At 32.2% G+C, this 25461-nt stretch overlaps 1 long non-coding RNA gene across 1 annotated transcript in view; it reads left to right on the top strand.

Annotated features, from left to right (window-relative positions):
* Nucleotides 1-25461, top strand: part of LOC116421934 — a 117352-nt gene that overhangs the window by 71146 nt on the left and 20745 nt on the right. Inside the window, exon 3 of the long non-coding RNA XR_004232530.1 lies at nt 4129-4222. This is a non-coding gene — a long non-coding RNA (uncharacterized LOC116421934). The remainder of the gene's footprint in view (nt 1-4128; nt 4223-25461) is intronic.

Below are 25461 nucleotides of genomic sequence, written 5' to 3'. Positions count from 1 at the left end.
GAAACAGTAATCCAGCTTAAGATAACTTCAGGTAAAGTCATGGACACTTAAGTGATCCTGGGCAAGTCACTTAACACTGTTTGTCTTGATTTCTTCATCCTTAAAATGAGCTGGAGATGAAATTACATACCATTTCAGTATCTTTACCAAAAAAACTCCAAAGGAATCATGAAGAACATCTGAACAGTAACCCAAAACACCAATTTTAAAAAAAGAGGGGAGGGAAGCTGGTTTTATAAGAAAACAAAACAAATCAAAACAAAAAAATAATAAAATAGATAATCCATTGGTTGATTTCAATATTTTTAAAAAGTAAAAATCATTAGTATCTAAAATGAAAAAAATGGGAATTAACTATCAATGAAGGGAATGTAAAGATTTTATTGGGAACTATTTTGCCCAAATATATGTCAATAAACAGATAATCTAAATGACCTTGATCAATTACAAAAATATGAATTGCCTGGATAAAGAGAAGAGGAAACAGAATGCTTAATTAATCATATCTCAGAAAAAAATAAATTGAACAAGCCTTGATGATTTTACAACTCTGTTCTCCCCCAGATTTTATATATATAATTCCAATATCACATAAAATATTTGAGAAAAAATAAAGGAGTCTTACCAAATTTTGTTTATGGCACACTTAAGATTTTAATATTTAAAGAGAGCAAACACAGTGAAAGCAAATATAAATCAAATTCTCCAATCAATATTGTTGCAAAATTTTTAAATTAAATATTAAGAAGATCATTACAACAACTTATTACAAAACCATACACTATGACTAGGTTGGATTTATATCATTGATATAGGACTGATTGACAATAAGGAAAATGATAAGAATAAGTTGCCATATCAATAATAAAAACAAAATCATGATTGCATAGATGCAGAAAAAAAATTTGACAAAATTAAAAATTAAAAAAAATTCCTATTAAAAACACTAGAAAGCACAAGAATAAATGTAGCTTTTCCAAAAATGATGAGGAATATCTACCTAAAACTAAGATCAAACATTATTCGTACTCAAGATTATCTAGAAGGTTTCCATTCTTATAAGATCTGGAGTGAAATAAAGATGTCCATAATCAATGTTGTAATGGAAATGCTACCTATAACAATTAAATAAGAAAAATAAATTGACAACTTAGGATAGGCAACAAAAAATAAAAACTACAGTTTTTGCAGATTGATATGATGGTAAACTTAGAGAACTCTAGAGAATCAGCTAAAACCTAGTTAAAACAATTAATGACTTTTGCAAAGCTTCTGGATATAAAATAAACACTACATAAATCACTAGCATTTTTATATATTATCAACAAAATCTAGAAGGTAGATAGAAATATATGTTCTATTTGTAAGAATTGCAGACAATATGCTGCTTTACTTGATGATCTCATCAGTTCAATTAGATTTAATTATCACATCTATGCTAATGATTCTCAAAACTATCCTTCCTTAATCTCTCTGGATCTTTAATCTCTCATCTCCAACTGCATTTCAGACATCTCAAATTAGATTTCCAGTAGATATTTTATATATATTCCAAACCAAACTCATTATCTTTTCCCTGAAATTCTCTACCTTTCCTGAATATCTTTGCTATTACTTGTAAGGGCAATACCATCCCATAATTTACCATCTTCCTATTTTTCCAGTCTTCTCATACTTTACTCTCTATCACAGACTCTTTGATCCAAAAGCACTGACTCCTGACTATTTCATGAACCAGACACTCCATCTCTGAGCTCCAGGAATTTTCTCTGACTATCCTCATAACTACCTACAGTCAACCTTGACTTGCTTTTAGTCCTGGCTAAAATTGTATCTGTTCCAGTACTTTTTAATTCTGGAGTCTTTTCTCTCTCTATTTTTTCCTCTTTATCCTGCACATTGCTTGTTTGTATATATTTGTTTTCTTATCTACACCATTAGATAGTGAACTTTTTGAGTCCAGGAAGGATTTTTTGCATCTTTTTTTTGTTGTTGTTCAGCTCATAGAAGGTGTTAGTAAATATTTATTGAAGATTTTGGGCGATGGGTCTTGTTATTAAATTTTAATCTTTTCTTCATTTATCTTGGCAATGAGATCTGTAGCAGAGATTTGCGGCAAACATATTTACTAAAACACTTACTTTCCTTTTAATTTTGGTGTATAAATTTTATTTGTTTTTAATTGTATATACTTGAAACTGTTGATTATATCTTTTGTGATATTCTCTATACCTTTCTTATGATTTTTTCCCTATCCAGATACATAAAAATAATTTCTTCTTTGCTCCTGTAATTTGTTTATGATATGATCTTTTATATCCAAGCAATATCTTGGATAGAACTTATCTTGGTATATGGTATGCATTTTGGGGGTAATAAAATTTCTACTATATTGTTTTCCAAAATTTTAAAGTTTTTCTGAAATAGTGAATTAAAATAAGAGTAGCTTGGGTCCTTCTTTTAATCCATCACTAAGCTACTAGTTTCTTTAGCTTTTGAGGGGTGTGTGTGTATGTGTCTAATTTGTTTTACTAATTCTATTTATATATTTTTTCAGCAATGCAAAAGTGTTTGCACAATTACTGTTTTTTTATTGTATAACTTGTGATCTGGTATGGCTAGGGTACTTTCTAATTTTTTAAAAATATTGTTTCATTTGAGATTTTTGACTTTTCCTCATTGAATAACTCTCCAAGAGTTTGATTGGTATAGCACTTTAACTATAGTTGGGTAAAGAAAAATACTTTAGGATCTAAATTTTATCTAGTAAGGTCAAATGTATTATATTTGTTTGTCCCATTCATGAATAATTGATATTTCTCCAAGTATTTAATTCAGTTTTTATTTATATAGAGTATTTTTATTTGTGTTCATGTCATTCTTGTTTGTATCTTGCTAGATAGATAGATTTCTGTTTATTATATATATTTCATTGATACCTTAAATGGAATTTCTGTTGCTCTTCCTTTCAATTAATTTTGTTATTAATATATAGAAATATTGATTAATGCTGCTTTATTTTATCTTCTCCAAGTTTCTTGAACAAATTGATTTCTTAAATTAATATTAAATTAAATTAGTGTTTATTTGAAGCTTTAGATTTCTCTAAATAAACCATAATATCAAATGTAAAACAGTATTTTTCTTTTTTTTGACTATGCTTGTTCCCTCAATTTCAAGGGTTTTTATTTTGTTTTGTTTTGTTCTGTCATTACCTTAGCTGGAATTTTCTAACTCTATATCAAGTAGTAATGATAATAATGGACCTCTTTCCTTTACTAACATTATGAGAAATTCCTAATATTATGGAAATTCCTTCACCTTTTGGTTTTACATAAATACTGAGTACTATTTAGGAATATTCCATTTATTACTATGATTTCTAATGCTTTTAAGAGTTGCTCTGTTAAAAATTGCTCTGCCTTGACAAAGGTATTTTTATGATAGGATCATATGATATTTGTTATTTAACATGAACTATTTCTTAATATTGGACCTATCTTGTATTACTAGAATTGAATATGGTCCTAGTGTATGGAACTAGCTAGCTAGCTAGATTGCTGTAGTATCTTTGCTAACTTTTTATTTAAATTTTTCACATAATTTTTCATTAGGGATATTATTCTATAATTTTCTTTCCTGATTTGGCTCTCCTAGGTTTAGTTATCAGAACTTCATTTGTGTCAAAAAAGGAATTTGGGATGATCTCCATTTCTTATTTTTAAAAACAATTCATATAATTAGAATTAGTTATTTAAATGATAGAATTCACACAAAACACTTGTTTTTTTTTTCCCAACTTGTATTTTTTATTCATCTTCTTCAGATATTATATTATTTAAATTCTTTATTTCCTATAGAAAGAGACCTGTAACCATCTACTTTTCTTAAACCACTAAATGATCAGTATTATCATTCTTAGATGCTTCCCTGATTCCTTCTTCATTGGCTAAAGATTTCACAGTGATCATTAAGATTTATAATGCCATCGCTTAAAATGTACAGATATTCTGAAAGCCCTTTGATTCTCAATGCTTTCTGTTTCTTCTACCATATAAATAAGAGCCACTATTAAAATTAAGGGAAGCCACCAGGACTGAGGAACATACAATTTTCTTTCTTTCACAGGTTGCCACAATTGAAGAACAAGTTTTATCTCTAAGAGGGATGTGTTCACAGCTTTGCTAACTGTCACAGTTAAACTTGAAGTACTGGATAAAAGGTAATTTGAGAAAACCAACTTTCAATTGATGTTTAAGAAAATAATAGAATTTTACTCCTAGTACATTGTGTTGCATGTTATAAGAACAAAATGAATACTTGTTAATTTGATTTGATAATCTTATGAAGTGATTTTTCCAGGCTTTTAAAAATAAAGATGTTATAATTGAGTATTCTAAAAAGCCAAGGTCTCTCTATACATTATCTGTGGTGTGACTGAAGTTAGGCAACAATTTAAACTTATTCAACAAGCATTAGTTGGTAAAGTATTGCATTCACTGAGTGCTAGGTATTGGGTATGATGGGTATTGGATATAGACAAAAATGGGACACACTCTTATCTTTAAGAAAGTGGTAATCAAATACATGGTATTTCCTGTCTCTAAATGTTTCCAACTTTCGGCTGCCATGGTGTCTGCAATTTTAGTCTTATAGTTTCATTTCAGTAGGTGATTATGCCTTCTTTTTGTGCTTCCTTTTGAAATGTAGATATTATCATCCAATGCTGTTACCTTTGTGAGATTTAGTTTATCACACTGCTTTCCTTCCTCACAGGAGAAATGTTGAGTATAGAAGGATAACAAATATATATATATATATATATATATATATATATATATATATATATATAAAGGATAACAAATCTTTCATTTATTTCCCCCCTTTTGAAAGGGATTATCTATAGCTATGGTTCTTTCTTCTGCTTTCTTTCTATAACTGAACCTTGGGTGGTGAGTTAGAAGCTTATTTCACTTCAGTTTTTTAGAACATTTATGTGATAGTATAGTTAGATAAGAATCACACAGTTTTTAAAGTTTTACTTCTCAATGTGCTTGATTTTTTACATTTTAAAGACTCAAAATGCCAAATATCTTGCTTCCGTATTCTCACTTCAAATTTTTTTTATCACCATTCATCTTTTCATTGCATTTTTTTCATTTTGTTATTCTGCTTTGAGTTATTTAGTTCAGTTCCTGAAAAGGTCAATATTTGGATATTAAGCTTCAAATGACTAATTGCCACTCCTTTATGCATCTGTAGCATCTAAAGGTAATGATAGTCACTTGTTAGTGAGGAACAATTCAGATATAGAATTTGAAATGAATTAGATATCTGGATAAGCTCTCCTACATAGATTATTAAGAAAAACTATAATTTTGGGATCACAGACAATTTTATGATGGACATTGGTAATAAAACCTGTTCAATGAGGAAAAGATTCTGTTCTGTTTCAACAGTAGACTTTGGTCAGGAAGAACTCTCCATCAGTTTATCACATGAGCTTCACCACTTCCCTATATTCATAAGGAAATATTATCACAATATTGTGTATATGACTACCATGAGACCTATTTCAGGCAATTGCTCATTATCTTTGGTACTTTAAGAAGTTTTTGGAACTGCTACATCATATATCATATCATTAATTATTTTTTTGTTTTTTACATTATTTATTTAAATACATATTGCTTTATGAATCAAATTGGGAGAGAAAAAATGAGAAAAGGGAAAAGCCATGGGAGAGAAAACAAAATAAAACATAAATATGAAGTGAACATAACATGTATTGATTTACATTCAATCTCCACAGTTCTTTTTCTGGATGCAGATGCCATTTTCTATTCAAAGTCTATTGGGATTGCTTTGAAGCACTGAACCATTGAGAAAATCTAAGTCATTTATAATGGATCATCACTGTTACACTTCCATTATATTCATATACCACAGCTTATTCAGCCACTCTCCAATTGGTGGGTATCTACTTATTTTCCAGCTCTTTATCACAAAAAGAGCTGTTACAAACATTTTTGCACATGTGGCTCCTTTTCCTTGCTTTATCATTTCCTTGGGCTATAAATCGATAGTGTTATGAACAATTGAATAGCACTTTGGGCATAGTTCCAGATTGCTCACCAGAATGGTTGGATAATCTACAATTCCACCAAAAACGCATTAGTGCCCCAGTTTTCCCTCATTCCCGGCAACACTTATCTTTTCCTGTCATCTTAGTCAATTTGAGAGGTGTGATATCTCAGGGATGTTTTAATTTGTCTTTCTGTAATCAGTTATGATAGAGCATTTTTCATATGACTATTGATGGCTTTAATTTCATCATCTGAAATCACCCATCATATATTTGACACAGTCCTTTATATAATTTAGAAATGAAACCTTTATTAGAAACACTGGTTGTAAATTATTTTTTCTGAGCTTTATACTTATTTTTTTAACTTGTTTGTTTTGGTTTTGTTTGCGCAGAAACTTTTAAATTTAATGTAATCAAATTATTTCTTGCTCTCCCAATTTGGTTATGTTATCATCCTTTATGCCCAAATCATGTACCTACCCATTTTGAACTTATTTTGATATGGTGTATAAGATGTAAGTCTCTACCAAGTTTCTGATATATTATTTCCCAGAAATTTTTATTAAATAGTGAAGACTTATCCTAGAAGTTGGAGTTTGGGGGATTATTGAATTATAGATTATTATAGACATTGATTATTGTGTCATGTGTATCTAATCATTTCTACTAATCCACCATGCTATTTCTTAGCCAGTACTCAATGGTTTTGGTGACTGCTGCCTTATAATAAAATTTTAGGACTTAGCATCTTTTTTCACGTTAATTCCCTTGATATTCTTAATCTTTTGTTCTTCCAGGCGAATTTTTTATTATTTTTTTTCTAGTTCTATAAAAAAATTTTTTTGGCAGTTTATTTGGTATGGCACTGCATAAGTAGATCAATTTAGGTATAATTGTAATTTTTATTATATTAGCTTGTTCTACCCATGAGCAATTGATACTTTTCCATTTGTTAAGATCTGACTTTTGTGAGAAGTGATTTGTAATTGTGTTCATATAGTTCCTGTATTTGTCTTGGAAGGTGGACGCCCAAATATTTTATTTTGTCTACAGTAATTTAAATGGAATTTCTTTTTCTATCTCTTGCTGCTGGGCTTTGTTAGTAATATAATGAAATGCTGATTTGTGGGACTTTATTTAATATTCTGCAATTTTGCTAAAGCCATGAATTGTTTTGAATAGGTTTTTGGATGAATTTCTAGGATTCTCTAAGTATAGTTCATGCATATCATCTGTTGAAAAGTGATAGCTAATATTTTTCATTGTCTACTATTCATAATTCTTTTCATTCTTTTGCTTATTGCTAAGTAATATCTATGTATCATTTTGTTGATTTTTTATTTCAGTAACAATCTAAAGTTTGATTTATTAGTTCAAAGTTTTGGATCTTTAGTTTCAGTTATTCTTATCATTTCCTTGAAAGTGTATAGATTATTTCTACATTTGCGTTATTTAATTGGGGTTTTCTTAATTTATATTCTATTATCCATTGTGATTTTTTAATTTGCAATGTCATTCATTTATTAGTCAACGTTTCTTGTTCTCATTTTTTCAATCTTTCGCTGAGTTATAGAGATATAAATTGTCACTCTAATTGAGTACTTGTGCATTCCATAGGTTTTATATTCAGTTATTGTCATTCTTGGATGCAATATTGGACTTTTTCTGTAATTTGTATTCACTTGCATATTTTAGAATTAGTATTAATTTTCTAATGAGTACTTTGGTTTATCCTATGTTTTGATCTATCATTATTGTATCTTGATGAATTTGATTTTACTCAATTTGTGTTTCCATTCATTTTAGAATTAGATAGTTTAATTTTCATTGTCTGCAATTTAATTCCTGAGTCTTTTATTGACTATACATATTATCATTGTTTGAAAGGAAGATACTATGTATTGCTTTCTAGAAAGATTAATTCCTGGTTTTGCCAATACATAATCATTGGAAGAACATTTCTTAGAAAGATATCTGTCTCTAATCCATTTTCTCCAGAGGTCCAGATTTTCTAAGTTCCTATTTTTTTATTTTCTTTTCTTGTAGTAAGTTTATTTATTTTTAATACATACATATTTTAATGCATAATTCTTGTAGTAAGTTTATGATTCATGTTGATAAAGAAAAATCAGAGCAAAAGGGAAAAACCATGGGAGACATAAGAAAAACAGAAAAAAGAAGTGAACATAGCATATGTTGGTTTACATTCAATTACTTTAGTTCTTTTACTGGATGCAGGTGGCATTTTCTGTCCAAAGTTTATTGTAAATGCTTTGAATCACTGAACTATTCAGAAGAACCAAGCCTTTTATAGTTTATCATCCCACATTCTTGCTTTTATTGTGTATAATATATTCCTGATTTTGTTTTTTTGCTCATAAGAAATTCATGTAAATAGTTCAAGGTCTTTCTATAATTAGCTTATTCATCATTTTTTTAAGAACAATAATATTCCATTACCTTCATGTGTCACAACTTGTTCAGCCATTCCCAATTGATGGACATCTATTCCTTTTCCAATTCTTTAGCTACCATAAAAAGAGCTGCTATAAAATATTTTGCACAGGGGGTTATTTTCCCTATTTTATCATTTCCTTGGGAGATAGACCCAATGATGGCACTACTTTATTGTACAGCTGTTTTGTCAATGAGTTGTTTCACATTTTCTTCCATTTTTTCATTCTTTTTAGTTAGACTGATTTTTGCTGTCTCACAAAGTCATTTGCTTCCATTTGCCCTGTTCTGATTTTTAATGTGTATTTTTTCCAGTTATCTTTTGTTTTTCTTTTTCCATTTGATTAATCCTATTTTTGGTGGTTGTTTCTTCACTGGATTTATTTATTTGTTTGTTTGTTTTTGCATTTGGCCAATTGTATTTTTTAAAGAATTACCTTCCTTTTCCAAGCTGTTGATTCTCCCTTATATAACTCTCATTTCTTTTCTCATTTTTTTCTATTCCTCTTATTTTCCTTTTAAAATGTTTTATGAGTATTTCCAAGAAGCCTCTTTGAGCTTCAGACTAATTTATATCACTGAGATTTTCTCTGTGGACATTTTTATTCTTCTCTGAGTTAGTGTATTGATATTCCCTGTCACCATAGTACTTTCTCTGTCAGGTTCTTTTCTGTTTCTTGCTCATTTTCTTTTGGTATTTCATCTTTTTTTAAAAACTTTTTTGGTTCAACTTTGCTCCTCGGGCAAAGAGGGCATGGTCCCAAGCTTCCTGTGCAGCTTTGAATCTTGGCTTTGAATAGAGGGATACCTTGTGTTTGCAGGGGTAGCTTTGCTATCTCTTTTCAGGAAACAACTTAGTTACCCACAGTTTGCTTTCTGAGTTGGGATTGGAGGCTTCCCCACTGATCTGCTTCTCCCTGATCCAGGCCTGAGTGACTCAGTTAATGATTCACTGTAATTAAGACCTGTCACCAGCTTTCCCAGAGTCTGTCTGAGCTGGGCTGAACATCCTTTTTACCCCAGTGATACTGACCTTTCTTGAAGTTTTTTCTTTTTTATTTATTTCATAGTTTTTTTTTTTATTTACAAGTTATATGTATGGGTAATTTTACAACACTGACAATTGCCAAACCTTTTGTTCCAATTTTTCCCCTTATTAATTCTTTAATTTCCTCTTCATTGGTGGAAAGTTCTCCCTTCTCATTTTTAAGACTACTAATTTGATTTTCCTCCCTCCTTTTTCTAATCAAATTTACCAAAAGCTTATCTATTTTATTGGTTTTTTCATAGAACCAACTCTTAGTTTAATTTATTAGTTCAATAGTTTTTTTTTACTTTCAATATTATTAATTTCTCCTTTGTATTTTAGAATTTCAAATTTAGTATTTGATTGGGGGTTTTTAATTTGGTCTTTTTTTTAGCTTTTTTAGTTGCAAGCCCAATTCATTGATCTTTTTTTTTTTTCTATTTTATTCAAGTAAGCCCCTACAGATTAAAATTTCCTCTTATTACCACTTTGGCTGCATCCCACAAATTTTGGTATGATGTCTCATCGTTGTCATTATCTTGAGTAAAATTATTGTGTCTATAATTTGCTGTTTCACCAAATCATTCTTTAAGATAAGATTGTTTAGTTTCCAATTACTTTTTGGACTATTTATCCCTAACTTTTTGTTGAATGTAGTTTTTATTGCACTGTGGTCTGAAAAGAAAGCATTTACTATTTCTGCCTTCCTACATTTAATTTTGAGGTCTTTATGTCCTAATATATGGTCAATTTTTGAATAGGTTCCATGGACTGCTGAGAAGGAAGTATATTCCTTTCTGTCTCCATTCAGTTTTTTCCAAAGATCTATCATACCTAATTTTTCTAACTTTATATTTACTTCTTTAATTTCTTTCTTATTTGTTTTGTGGTTTGATTTGTCTAAGTCTGAGAGTGCAAGGTTGAGATCTCCCACTATTACAGTTTTGTTGTCTATTTCTTCTTGCAACTCTCTTAACTTCTCCTTTAGGAAGTTAGATGCTATACCACTTGGTGCATATATGTATAGTATTGATATTGCTTCATTGTCTATGCTACCCTTTAGCAAGATATAGTTTCCTTCCTTATCTCTTTTGATTAGATCAATTTTTGCATTTGCTTGTTCTGAGATAAGGATGGTTACCCCTGCTTTTGTGACTTCACCTGAAGCATAATACATTCTGATCCAGCCTTTTACCTTTACTCTGTATGTGCCTCCATGCTTTAAATGTGTTTCCTGTAAACAACATATTGTAGGGTTCTGACTTTTGATCCAGTCTGTTATCCGCCTCTGCTTTATGGGAGAGTTTATCCCATTCATTTACGGTTAAAATGACTAATTCTGTCTTTCCTGCTGTCTTATTATCCCCAGATTATGTTTTTCTTTTACTTGCCCCCCCAACTCTCTTTCCCAGTTTTAAACTTATGCACCCCACTTGTACCACACTACTCACCCTCTTTAGGATCTCTCCCTCCCCCCTTTGAATCTCTTTCCCTTTCTTGCACTCTTCCCTTATTACTCTTTTTCTTTTCCCTTTTCCTATCCCCTTTTTTAATGAGGGAAAGAAATTTTCTGTAAAAATTTGAATTATTTTCTTTTTGGCTTTATGGAGTAAAATTCAACAAATGTTTCCCTACCTCCTTTTTCCCCCGGTATTTTTTTTTTTTTCCCCAATTTTTTTCCCAAGTTTAAATTTGGCCCAAATTTTTAAATTTCTTTTTAGGGCCTTTTTCTTTAGATAATTCTTTCATCCTTTTTCTTTTTCTTTCCTTCCTTCCCCTTTAAATGGGGGGGCGGAGCCGATACTAAAACATCTGACTTTTAAGTCTTTCTTTCTTTTCTATTTATCAGAAAAGTTTTGGCGCTAAATTCTAAAATTGGGAAAATCCCAGGAAAGAAAATTTCTAAAAAAATTTTGGGCCAGGGGGAGATCTCAGCAAAAATTTGGGTTCCGGAAGCCCAAACCAAAAAGACCTTACCAAGTCCCACCCCCTATACGGTTTTTCCTTGAGCAAACGGGATCCTCCGGAAGGACCAACCGGGTTGCCCCAATCTGGCAGGGGGGAGTGGTTGGGGCCTAACCCAGGGCCGTTGCACAGGCAAGCACTGGACAGGGTTCCCTGGAGAGTTGCTGCGGCGGGCCGGCCGGTACCTAATCTCACAGTCCCACAAGAGGCTCCGGCCGGGGTGACACTTTCCCCCTTTAGTCTCTAGCCGAGGGCAATCCTCACCCAAACAGCCCAACTGGGCACTTTGATAGCTCGGCCAGTGCTGAACCACTTCCTGTTGGGGAAAGAAGACTCTTACTCAGAGCACTCCCAATGGGCCGGAAATCGGTTTACATCTCCCTGCCTCAGAGGGCTGGTAATCCCCTTGCCTGGAGACATACCAAAGGGAAAACATGAATAAAAAGATGAAAGAACGATTGACAGCTTCTTCGAAAAAAGAGCAAGTCAGAAACCTGAAGGACCTCAAACGCAAAATCATCAGCTTCCTTTAAAAGCTCTCCAGAAGAACCATTAAAAAGGCCAAAAAAGTTAGAAGATAAATGGGGAAAGGAAGAAAGCCTTAAAGGAAAACAACAACCCTAAATACAATTGGAAAAATAAAAAATTCCCAGGAAGTGCAGGAAAAAAATTGGTGAATTGGAAAAAATAAAGAACTCACAAGAAAGTAGGATTTGCGAATTGGAAAAGACAAAGAACTTGAAAGAAAGTAGCATCTGTGAATCGGAAAAAGAAAATAATTCACTAAAAAAAAAAAAATTAGTGAAATGGAAAAAAATTCCACAGACCAAAACAATACATTTAAAACCAATTGACATATACAGAAAAAGTAAAAAAAACTAAGAAAGAAAATAATTCTTTAAAAATTAGAACTGAAAAAAAAACTAATGATTCATTAGACAGCAAGAATCATCAACAAAAACAAAAAAAACAAACTGAAAAAACCAAATTATCTACTTGCAAAAGACAGACTTGGAAAATAATCTAAGAATAATCTGAGGATTTTGGACTTTCTGAAAACTATGATGAAAAAAGAGCCTTGATACTATTTTACAAGAAATCATCAAAGAACTGAATGTAATAGTCAGAAGGAAAATAGGATGGAAAGAATTATCAACACCCTGAAAAAACCTAAAATAAAAACCCCAAGGAATATTGTGGCCAAATTTCAGAACTATCAGATTAAGGAAAAAAATTTTACAAGGCAAAAAAAAAAACCATTTAAATACCGAGGTGCCACAATAAGGACCACCCAAGATCTGGCTGCCTCTACATTAAAGGAAAGAAAGGGCCTGGAAATTGATATTCCGAAAGGCACAAGCGGGATCGAAGAATAAACTACCCATTAAGCTGAAATTTTCTTGGGGAAGATGGAATTTAATGAAACAAATAATTCCATTTGTTTCTGAAAAAAAAAGAACAAACAAAAATTTGATCTCAACCATAGAACTCCAAAGATGTAGAAAATGTAAAAGAACTCAGTTGTATTTTGTTGTGGATATACAAAAAGAATACATTATAATTTTTTTAGTGATATAACATAAAAAAAATAGATATGGAAAAGGGATGATGGCAGAATAAGGTGGGAAGGAGGAATAAAAAGAAACCCATCCCACGAAACAAAAGGAAACTTATCATATCTGAGGGAATTTAGAGAGGGGGAGGAACATTGTGTGAATCTTACTCTACAGAGTTGCTCAAAGAAAAAATAATTGACATTTGTTTTAGAAAATTCTCCGCCCATTAAAACCGGGAGGGAAAAAGGAAAAGAAAAGAGTAATAAGGGGAAATGGGAAAAAGACTCGGGGAAGGGAGGGATTATAAAAGGGTGCACTGATAAAAGGGTAATAAGTTTAAAAGGGGAAAAGAGTGTTGGGGAGGCAAAATAAATGAAAATAATCTGGGTTATTAGGATGGCAGGAAATACAGATTTAGTAATTTAATAAATTGAATGGGAGAACTCCCCATAAAGAGAGCAGATACAGACTGGATCAAAAGTCGAACCCACAATATGTTGTTTAAAGAAACACATTTAAAGCAGGGAATACATATAGGTAAAGGTAAAAGGCTGGAGCAAAAATCATTTATCTTCAGGTGAATCAAAAAGAGGGTAGTCCTTATCTCAGATCAAGCAAAAGTAAAATTGTCAATTAAAAGAGATAAGGAAAAACTCATCCTGCTAAAGGTAATAAACAACAAAATATCAAAAACATATATACCAAGGGTCATCCAACTTCCAAAGGAGAAGTTAAGAGAGTTCAAGAAGGAAAACAACAAAACTGTAATATAGGAATCTCAACCTTGCACTCTAAATTAGACAAATCAAACCACAAAACAAATAAGACAGAAATTAAAAAGTAAATAGAATATTAGAAAAATTAGGTATGTTGGATCTTTGAGAAAATTGAATGGAGATAGAAAGGAATATACTTTCTTCTCAGCAGTTCATGGAACCTATTCAAAATTGACCATATATTAGATGAAGACCTAAAATTAAATGCAAGAAAGAGAAATAGCAAATGCTTTCTTTTCAGATCATGATGCAATAAAAACTACATTCAACAAAAGTTAGAAATAGACCAAAAGTCATCTTGAGGAATGATTGGTGAAACAGCAAATTATAGATACAATTCTAATTTCCTCAAGATAATGACAATGATGAGACATCATACCAAATTTGTGGGATGCAGCCAAAGCGTAATAAGAGGGAATTTTATATCCTTAGAGGCTTACTTGAATAAAATAGAGAAAGAAAAGATTAATGAATTGGGCTTGCAACTAAAAAAAAAGACCAAATTAAAAACCCCAATAAATACTAAATTGGAAATTCTAAAATTAAAAGGAGAAATTAAAAATATTGAAAGTAAAAAACTATTGAACTAATTAATAAAACTAAGAGTCGGTTCTAGAAAAAGCCAATAAAATAGATAAGCCTTTGGTAAATCTATTAGGAAAAGGAGGAAAATGAAATTAGTAATCTTAAAAATGAAAAGGAGAACTTTCCACCAATGAAGAGGAAATTAGAGAAATAATAAGAGTTATTTTGCTCAACTTTATGCCAATAAATTTGATAACCTACGTGAAATGGGACTACCTCCAAAAATATAGACTTCCCAGACTTAACAGAGGAGGAAGTAAATTGCTTGAATAGTCCCATTTCAGAAAAAGAAAAGAACAGGCAATTAAACAACTCCCTAAGAAAAAATCCCCAGGACCAGATGGATTTACATGTGAATTTTACCAAACATTTAAAGAACAATTGGCACCAATGCTATATAAATTGTTTGATAAAATAGGGAATGAAGGAGTCCTACCAAATTCCTTCTATGACACAGACATGGTACTGATACCTAAACCAGGTAGGCTGATTACAGAGAAAGAAAATTATAGACCAATCTCCCTAATGAATATTGATGCTAAAATCTTAAATAAGATATTAGCAAAAAGACTACAGAAAATCATCTCCAAGATAATACACTTGATCAAGTAGGATTTATACCAGGAATGCAGGGCTGGTTCAATATTAGAAAAACTATTAACATAATTGACTATATCAATAAGCAAACTAACAAAAACCATATGATCATCTCAATAGATGCAGAAAAAGCATTTGATAAAATCCAACATCCATTCCTATTAAAACCACTTGAGAGTATAGGAATAAATGGACTCTTTTTTAAAATAATCAGCAGCATCTATTTAAAACCATCAGTAAGCATCATATGTAATGGAGACAAACTGCAACCATTCCCAATAAGATCTGGAGTGAAACAAGCTTGCCCACTCTCACCATTACTATTTAATATTGTATAGAAATCTAGCTTTAGAATAAGAGCTGAAAAGATTAAAGGAATAAGAATAAGCAATGAGGAAACCAAATTATCACTCTTTGGTGATGACATGATGGTATACTTAGAGAACCCAGAATTCTGCTAAAAGTTGTTAGAAATAATCACAACTTTAGCAAAGTTGCGGGTTATAAAATAAACCCACATAAGTCATCAGCATTCTTATATATGACTAACAAAACCCAACAGAGTTACAAAGAGAAATTCCATTTAAAGTAACTACTGATAATATAAAATATTTTGGAATCTATCTGCCAAGGGAAAATCAGAAACTTTATGAGCAAAAGTACAGACCACTTTTCACACAAATTAAGTCTGATGTAACCAATTGGAAAAATATTAAATGCTCTTGGAAAGGGTGAGCAAATATAATAAAGATGACAATATTACCTAAACTAATCTATTTATTTAGCGCTATATCAATCAGAGTCCCAACAAACTATTTTAATGTCCTAGAAAAAATAACAACAAAGTTCATATGGAAAACAAAAGGTCAAGAATTTAAGGGATTAATGAAAAAAAAATCAAATGAAGGTGGCTTAGCTGTACAGATCTAAAATTATATTATAGAGAATTACCAAAACTATTTGGTATTGCTAAGGAACAGATTAGTTGATCAGTGGAATAGATTAGGTTCAAGGTAAAACAGTCAACAAATATAGCAACCTAGTCCGCAAACCCAAAGATCCAGCTTTTGGGATAAGAACCTTACTGTTTGATAAAAATTGCTGGGAAAATTGAAACCAATATGGCAGAAACTAGACATTGATCCATACTAACGCCGTACACCAAGATAAGGTTAAAATGGGTTCAAGACCTAGGGCATAAAGAATGAAATTATTAATAATTAGAGGAACACAGGATAGTTTACCTCTCAGACCTGTGGAAGGGGAAGGTCTTTATGACAAAGCAGAACTAGAGATCATTACTGATCACAAAAGAAAATTTCAATTATACCAAACTGAAATGTTTTTGTGCAAACAAAACTAATGCGGACAAGATTAGAAGGGAAGCAATAAACTGCGAAAATATTTTTACAGTCAAAGGTTCTGATAAAGGCCTCATTTCCAAAATATATAGAGAATTAACTCTAATTTATAAAAAATCAAGCCATTCTCCAATTGAAAAATGGTCAAAGGATATGAACAGACAATTCTCAGATGAAGAAATTGAAACTATTTCTAGTCATATGAAAAGATGCTCCAAGTCATTATTAATCAGAGAAATGCAAATTAAAGACAACTCTAAGATACCACTACACACCTGTCGATTACTAAAATGACAGGAACAAAATAATGATTGTTGGAGGGGATGGGAAAACTGGGACATTGATGCATTGTTGGTGGAGTTGTGAACGAATCCATCCATTTTGGAGAGTAGTTTGGAACTATGCTCAAAAAGTTATCAAACTTGCATACCCTTTGATCCAACAGTGTTACTACTGGGATTATATCCCAAAAGATTATAAAGAAGGAAAGGGACCTGTCTGTGCAAGAATGTTTGTGGCAGCCCTTTTGTAGTGGCTAAAACTGAAACTGAATGGATGTCCATCAGTTGGAGAATGGCTGAATAAATTGTGGTATATGAATATTATGGAATATTACTCTTCTGTAAGAAATGACCAACAGGATAATTTCAGAAAGGCCTGGAGAGACTTACACGAACTGATGCTGAGTGAAATGAGTAGGACCAGGAGATCATTATATACTTCAACAACAATCCTATATGATGACCAGTTTTGATGGACCAGGCCATCCTCAGCAACGAGATCAACCAAATCATTTCCAATGGAGCAGTAATGAACTGAACAGCATGCCCAGAGAACGAACTCTGGGAGATGACTAAAACCATTACATTGAATTCCCAATCCCTATATTTATGCACACCTGCATTTTTGATTTCCTTCACAAGCTAATTGTAAAATATTTCAAGTCTGATTCTTTTCTACAGCAAAATAACTTTTGGTCATGTATACTTATTGTGTATCTAATTTATATTTTAATATATTTAACATCTACTCTCATCCCCATCTAGGGAGGGGTGTGGTAAGAGGTGAAAATTGGAACAAGAGGTTTAGCAATTTTAATCTGTAAAGTTACCATGCATATATCCTGTAAATAAAAGGCTATTAAAAAAAAAAAAAGATGATTTCTTGTAAAATAGTATCTAGGCTCTTTTTTCATCATAATTTTCAGAACGTCCAATAATCCTCATATTATCTCTCCTAGATCTATTTTCCAGATCTGTCATTTTTCCAAGTAGATATTTCATGTTTTTTTCCATTTATCATTTTTTTGGTTTTGCTTGACTGATTCTTGCTGTCTTAATAAATCATTAGTCTCTATTTGTTCAGTTCTGATTTTTAATGAATTTTATTAGCTTTTTTTTTACTTCTTTCTGCATATTTCCAATTAAGTTTTTAAATGAATTGTTTTACTCTATGGAGTTTTTTCCAATTCACTAATTATTTTTTTTTAGTGAATTATTTTCTTTTTCCAATTCAAAGATCCTACTTTCTTGCATGTTCTTTGTCTTTTCCAATCCACAATTCTTTCTTGTTTACAAATCTTACTTTTCAGAATTTTTTTTTACCTTTTCCAATTCATATTTCAAAGCTTCTCTTTCTCCATTTTTCTTCTAACTCTCTTTTGAAACTTTAATGGTCTCTTCTATGAGAGTATTATGTAAAAAGGAACAGGTAACATTCTCCTTTGGGGTATTATCTGGTGACTGCTATTCGTCTCTTTGGGTTTGCAGACCTGCTCTTTTTCTGTACAGAAGCTATAGACAATCCTTTTCATTTTTTTATTCATTTTTTAAAGCCTTTGGAGGTATGCCTTCAGGGTAAGGGGGTTACCAGCTTCCTCTGCAGAGCAAGAGATGTAAACTGGCTTCTGGAGTGTTTTGAGTGACAGTTTCCCCTTCCCCTACAGGAGGTGGATTTAGCATTGGCTGAGCTATCAAAGTGCTCAGTTTAGCTGTGTGGTTTAGTAACTGCCCTAAGGCCAGAGAGTAAGGGGTGAAGGTGTTACTGCCCCAGGACAGAGCCCCTTGTGTGGTTGTGGGTATTAGCAGCTGACCAGCAAACAGCCTGGATTGGACTGGAAGTCTCTGCCTGGAAGTTTCTACGGGAAGCAAATCGCCCTGCAAAAGTTCTATTGCCCCAAGCCAAGCACCTGACTGTGCAGATTAGAGACTAACCTGGGCTGTACTCCCCTCCCATGCAGGTTCACAACTGCCCCAAGTAAAAGCCCCGCACTGCGGGTTGGAGCTGTGAGCTTGTGCTGTGCTCTGTGCTCTCATTTCCGGTTTGGGGCTCCACTCGAAGCCTCTAGTTCTCTCCTTCCCATACTAATCTTCTTCCAAGCCTTTCAGAGCAAACCTTTTCTGTTGGGACTTCAGATAATCTTCGGCTGGTGAGTTGTTGTGCTGCTAATCTTTATGAGTTGTAGCAGTCAAGCCCTATTTTTGAGGCTGGATATAATATTTATATTGAGGGTAAGAATGGAGCTTAAAAAGCCATGTGTGCCTTCTCCGCCATCTTAGCTCCACCAACCCTGAAGTTTTTTCCAATCTATCTTAAACTGACGATTTTGTGCTGACTCTGTTCTGAGGTGTGGGAGGGAAATTGGGAGAGCTTGAGTAGCTTGCTACCTTCACTCTTCCATCCTGTTTCAACCCTGGGAACTATATCATTAATTTTAAATGACTAATATTTTAATTTTTAAGTGCACATAATTTTATTTAATGAAAGACCAACATCTATGGTCATAAGTATTTATTTGGTGATAAAAGATTTTTTCCCACAAAGTACTTTGAAGTAATTATAGCTTTAAGTGGATTTGATTTCATTAATTTTGGTAGAATGTCAGCTCTTTGAGGTCAAGGAAAATTTCATTTTTATTTTTCCATTCCACCATGATGCCAGTAACTGAGAAAACTGAATGTTTATTGAATTGGATTTTTTTTGCAAATTATTTGTGTTTTTGCTGAAGAATTCAACCAGCAGTATAACTAAACCTCTATAATGATTATGTGTTTAATTGTATCTAAAAGTTACTTTGCTTTATTTGTTATTATCCCTTCTTTAGAGATTGAATTGTGCATCCTGACTTGTTTATAAGTCTCATGTGATTATTTTGAACAACTGTGTAGGTGGTACATACTGAAATTTTCTTGTATGTGTTCAAGTGACTCTTTTATATTTGTTTTGTTTAGGAGTGTGTGTGTGTGTGTGTGTGCATGTTGGTTCTCATCCTTTTCCCCCCCTGTATTTAAATTGTGGAGTTTGACATCCTTATAAATCCTCAAACATGCCAATATTTCATATTCTGTTATCTATTTAGGACTTGAAAATAGATTTACTTAAGGAAGTATTTTCATGTTACACCACAATTTTCAGTTCCCAAACGCAATTTAACAAAGAGTCTGTAATAAATCTTGTTTTGAATTGGGAAATATTCAGTGAAAAATAAAAAAAATAAAATATAAATATAAATGTAAAGTTCCAGAGGGAAATGTCTTATTCATTACACTGTGTTTTAACTGGATCTTTCTTTCATTTGTGATGCAACATAATTATTTTTTATGAACTTGGCTAAAATGATGTGTATACATACACATATATATATAATATGCAGAAATTTACTCTACTTGAAAGCCTCAGCAAAATATGGAAGTGACCCTGTTTAATTAAAGGCATGACAGCATAAACCAAGCTCTTGAATAATTGCAGCAAATTATAAATTCCTGATGTACAGATACAAAGAAAAATTTGATTTACTGTCTAACATCTAGTCAAATTAAATATGGAGAAGCTCATCATTCTTCTTTTATTTTGTGAGTTTTTTTGTGCTTACATCTAGATTATGACCAAGTGACCAAAATAAGATTACATCTGCTAAGAATCATTTGATTTATAGGCTATTCACATATATAATTTAATCTTTCATGTCCAATGTGCAATGTTGTTCCAAGCACCAATAAACAGGTGCATTGTAGGCAGCATAATGGATAGAGCAATGGGTCTGGAGTCAGTAAAACTCTGAGTTAATATCCAGCCTCAGAGACTTATTAGCTGTGTGACTCTGGACAAGTCATTTAGCTGATATTTAACTCAGTTTCTCTTCTTTAAAATGGGGACACAATAAAGAAGAAAATAGCTAACAATTCTCATATTTTTGATAAGAAGATCTCATTCCATGGAGCTGTACATAGTTAGATCCAACTGAACATCTGAACAATAATAACAAAAAATAATTTCGGTAAAGTCATATATATATATATATATATATATAGTTATTCTAAATAAAAAACATGATGATCAACCTGACAAATATGGAAATATGTTTAAAAGGATTGTACATGTTTAACTTACATCAGATTATTTGCTGTGTTGGGGAAGGGGGAGATAAGAGGGAAGTAGAAAAATTTGGAACACAAAGTCTTACAAGCTGAAAACTATCTTTACCTGGATTTGGGAGAATAAAATAGTATTGACTGAAAAAATAAATAAAAAGGTGATACTTTTAAAAATTACACCTAAAATAGAAAGATATCTATAATGTTCTTGTTGATGAAAGGAATAAAGCAGTTTATTATTATAAAATTAGAACTAAAATAGATCTCAGACTTCATCTGGTCCAAATTCCTCTTTTTAATATGTTTGTGAGAGATCAAATTACCTGCTCATTCACATATCATAATTAATTTAATTATCAGAGTCAAACTTTCATTTACAGATCTTTTACTCTAAGTTCAGTTTTCTTTGCACTTTTCCATGATGATTACAATTAATAAAGATAAATTTATTCTGTGACCAATAATGAAAAAGAAAGGAAATACTTCATGAAGCCTAGATGAGAAAGTTGTAAATCACAATGATTTTCCCATATTTATCTCAAACAAATATAAAACAGTACTCCCAAACAAATCCTGAAATAACAGAGCCAGTAAAACATGGGGTGAAACATTTTTTAGCCCAAGAAACTTGGAAACTTGGGAGGAAATCTGTCTCATTGGGTAAGAGGAGAGCATGATATAGAACAGGAGGTATCCTAGCCAACCAGCAGCAATCTCTTCCTAAGTAATCCAGCAGGATTTTCTGAGGCATAGAATGTAGAGAAGGCAACAGATAGGACCTGGATCCTCCATGTACCTCATAAGGTATTGGGCAGACTCCAGTTCTTAGAAACACCATGCGCTTCTACATAACTTTGAGCAAATAGTTAACCTACATTGGCCAGATCTCCACATGCTTCAGCAAAGGCCTGCACTAACAGGTAAACATCAACCACACAGGTGCCTTAGCAAATAGCATCCACCAGTGCTGGGTTCCCGGGCTTCAGTATAAACCCAGGGAAATGAAGAAACAGCCCACCATTCTCAGCACATGACAGACACCAGCACTAGGACCCCAGCTCAGGATTAGGTAAGCTGTCAGCCCCATTATAATCTCCAGCAGCTCTGTCTCGCTCCCTATGCCATTCCTTCATTGTATCATAAGATATGAGGTGTCCCTATGGATCCTAGGACAAAATCATGGCAATAACTAGTAAACAACCAAGGCTTACATGCTCAGGTACAAGAATCTTAAGACTGAGCACCTCCCACCTTGAGAACAGAGCTCAAATGTACAGAAATAAAAAAGACACCAAAAAGTGTTAAAAAAAACCAACAAAAGAAGAATATGAACACAGGAAGTTATTATGGTGTTAGGGAATATCAAGACACAAACTTAGAAGAGCACAACAATATCAAAATCCCTATTATCAGAGCCTAAAGAAAAATGGGAAAAAAAACACCTCATAGAAGACATAAAAAATGAGTTTAAAAATCATGTATAGAAATAAATGGAAGAAAAGTTGAGAAAAGGAGAGTGATGAAAGAAAAGTAAAAAAAAAAATGAGTAAACAGTTTGGAAAAAGAAAGCAACTGTTTAAGAAGTAAAACAGGCCAAATGGGAAAGTCAATCCAAAAGTTAAGTGAAGAAAATAGCTCCTTAAATGTTAGAATTGCCACTGTTTGACAAAAACTGCTGGGGAAATTGGAAACTAGTATGGTAGAAACTAGGTATTGACCCACACTTAACACTATGTACCAAGATAAGGTCAAAATGGATTCATGATCTAGACATTTATTTGTATTTTCCTTTCTATTTTTTTTCTCAATCCTTCTTATCTAGTCACCCTATCTCCTCCCTACTCAACTTTACTTCTGTTCCTTAACTTACCCATCCAAGACTCCCTCCCTTACTGTCTCTCTCCTTGTACCCTCTTATTTCTTTCTGAATTTAAAAGACTTTTATTATCTCATGGATACATATGGTGTTCCCTCATTAGCCTATTCCTGATGAAAGTGAGGGTCCAGTATTACCCACTGGGAGGGAGCTCCAACTAATTTCTGCTGTATCAGTTTTTCCTTTATGCCTCATTTGCATGAGATAATTGCTCCTTTTTTATCTCTCCTTACTTTTTGTTCTTTAATTAAAGCTTTTTATTTTTAAAACCATTCATGGATGATTTTTAACATTTACCCTTGCAAAACATTGCATTCCAATTCTCCCCCTTTTTCCCCATCCTGTCCCCTGGATGGAAAGTTATCCAATATATGTTAAACACGGTAAATATATATGTTAAATTCAATAAATTATCTTGCTGCAAAAGAAAAATCAAATCAAAAAGAAAAAAACTGAAAAAGAAAATAAAATGCAAGCAAACAACAACAAAAAGAGTGAATTATGTTATAATCCAGTCAGTTCCCATAGTTCTCTCTATAGGTATAGATGGCTCTCTTTATCAAAAATAATTGAAACTGGCCTACATCATCTTAATGCTGAAAACAGCCACATCCCTTCTAATTGGTTATTGTATAATATTGTTATTGACATGTACAATGATCTCCTGTTTATGATCATTTCGCTTGCCATAAGTTCATGTAAGTCTCTCCAGGGCTCTCTCATATCATCCTGCTGATCGTTTCTTATGAAACAATAATATTCCATAACATTCATATACTATAATGTATTTAGTCATGCTCCAACTGATGGGTATAAACTCAGTTTCCAGTTTGTTGCAACTACAAAAATAGCTGCTACAAGCATTTTTGTACATGTGGGTCCTCTCATTTAAGATCTCATATGTCCAGTAGAAACACTGCTGGATCAAAGGGTTTGCACATTTTGCCTTTTGGGCATAATTCCAAATTTTTCTCCAGAATGGCTGGGATCCATTCACAGTTCCACCAACGATGTATTAGTGTCCCAATTTTCCCACATTCCCTCCAACATTCATCATTATCTTTTCCTGGCATCTTAGCCAATATGAGCAGTGTGTAGTGATATCTCAGTGTTCTTTTGAATTGCATTTCTCTGATCAATAGAGATTTAGAATATCTTTTCATATAACTAGAAATGGTTTTAATTTCTTCATCTGAAAATGTTCTGGTCATATCCTTTAACCATTCATCAAGTGGAGAATGGCTTGAATTCTTAGAAATTTAAATTGATTCTCTATATATTTTTGAAATGAGGTCTTTATCAGAACTTTTGAATGTAAAAATGTTTTCCCAGTTTATTGTTTCCTGTCTAATCTTGTCTGCATTAGTTTTGTTTGTACAAGAACTTTTTAACTTAATATAATCAAAATTACCTATTTTGTATTCAGTAATGAATTCCAATTCTTTGACCACAAATCCCTTCCTTCTTCACAGATCTGAGAGATAAACTATCCTATATTCTTCTAATTTGCTTATAATATGACTCTTTATGTCTAAATCTTGAACCCATTTTGACCTATATTAGTATAGGATATTTGATGTGGATCAGTGCCTTGTTTCTGCCATAATAGTTTTCAATTTTCCCAACATTTTTTTTCAAATAGTAAGTTTTTATTGCAAAAGCTGGAATTTTTGGGTTTGTCAAACACTAGATATAGACTCTAGTCTAGAGTGACTAGAGTCAATCTTTCTAATGACTGACTATGTTGTCCTGGGAACCTAATCTATTCCACTGATCAACTATTCTATTGCTTAGTTAGTACCAATTGGTTTTGCTAACTGCTGCTTTGTAAAATCATTTTAGGGCTAGCAAAGCTAGGTTACCTTCATTTGCATTTTTCTCATTAATTACCTCAAAATTTTAAACCTTATGTTCTTCCAGATAAACTTTTTTATTATTTTTTCTAGATGTGTAAAATAATTTCTTGGGAATTTGATTGGTATGGCACTGAATAAGTAGATTAATTTAGGTAATATTTTCATTTTTGTTATATTTGTTCAGCCTACCCATAAACATGCAATGTTTTTCCAATTGATTAGATATGACTTTATTTGTGTGGAAAGTGTTTTGTAATTGTGTTCATATAGTTTCTGCCCTTGCCTTGGTAAGTATATTTTAAATATAATTTCTCTTTGTATCTCTTACTTTGGACTTTGTTGGAAATATAAAAAATGGTGATGATTTATGTGGATTTATTTTGTATCCTGAAACTTTACTAAAGTTGGGAATTGTTTTCAGCAGTTTTTCAGTTGACTCTCTAGAGTTTCCAAAGTATACCATCATATCATCTAAAAAGAGTGGTAATTTTGTTTCCTCATTACCTACTTTAATTTATTTTTATCCTTATTGCCAAAGCTAACATTTCTAATACAAAATTCAATAGTAATGGTGATACTAGGAATGTTGTTTCACCCCTGATTTTTTGAGGGAATGGTTCTAGTTTTTCCCAATTATATATGATGCTTGCTAATGGTTTTAGATAAATGCTACTGATCATTTTAAGGAAATCTCCATTTATTTCTATACTCCCTAGTATTTTTGATAGGGATGCGTGTTGGATTTTATCAAATGCTTTTTCTGCATCTATTGCAATAATCATATGATTTTTGTTAGTTTGGTGATTGATATAGTCGATTATGCTAATAGTTTTCCTAATATTGAACCAGGCCTGCATTACTAGTGTATTACCTGGGGGATGACTTTCTGTAATCTCTTTGCGTATATTTTATTTAAGATGGTTGCCTCATTATTCGTTAGAGAAATT

This window comes from Sarcophilus harrisii, chromosome 2 (genome assembly GCF_902635505.1).
Source record: "Sarcophilus harrisii chromosome 2, mSarHar1.11, whole genome shotgun sequence".
Classification (NCBI taxonomy): Eukaryota; Metazoa; Chordata; class Mammalia; order Dasyuromorphia; family Dasyuridae; genus Sarcophilus; species Sarcophilus harrisii.
Note: the sequence above shows the minus strand (reverse complement) of the source record. Positions and strands in the feature narration are given on the sequence as shown.